We start from the raw sequence: 397 nt of genomic DNA on the forward strand, positions 1-397 counted from the left end.
TGCTGAAAACCAAAGCACTGGCCGCGATGGGGAGCGATGCTGAGCCCCCCACCCCAACGTTGTCAGCTGTGAAAGCACGGCAGCAGGGCAATATCCCACTGGGCATCAGCCAGGCTGCCCCGGCTGGGTGTTGGTGGTGCTGAGCATCCCTGCAGCCTGCTGCATGTAGAAATGCTGTATTTATTAGACATAAATTTATTAGACATAGACACAGCATAGCTGCTGGCAGTGGGTATTTTTTGCAGTCTGGCTGCTGCGATGCTGTCCCAGTGCTGCTGGGGTGTGCTGGGAGCCACCACACTTCCTTCTCTGCCCTTTGACTCTGGGGGGGTTTCATTGACGACTATGCCAGAGGCAGGGGGGGCGCTCCCCGGTGCCCCTCGCGGCACTGCGGGGA

General features: G+C 58.7%; 1 protein-coding gene across 3 annotated transcripts in view; it reads left to right on the plus strand.

Annotated features, from left to right (window-relative positions):
- SRC (SRC proto-oncogene, non-receptor tyrosine kinase) overlaps window positions 1-397 on the plus strand; it is a 15,669-nt gene that overhangs the window by 427 nt on the left and 14,845 nt on the right. The gene's annotated exons all lie outside the window — the stretch shown is intronic.

This window comes from Corvus brachyrhynchos, unplaced genomic scaffold (assembly GCF_000691975.1).
Source record: "Corvus brachyrhynchos isolate BGI_N302 unplaced genomic scaffold, ASM69197v1 scaffold10, whole genome shotgun sequence".
Taxonomy (NCBI): domain Eukaryota; kingdom Metazoa; phylum Chordata; class Aves; order Passeriformes; family Corvidae; genus Corvus; species Corvus brachyrhynchos.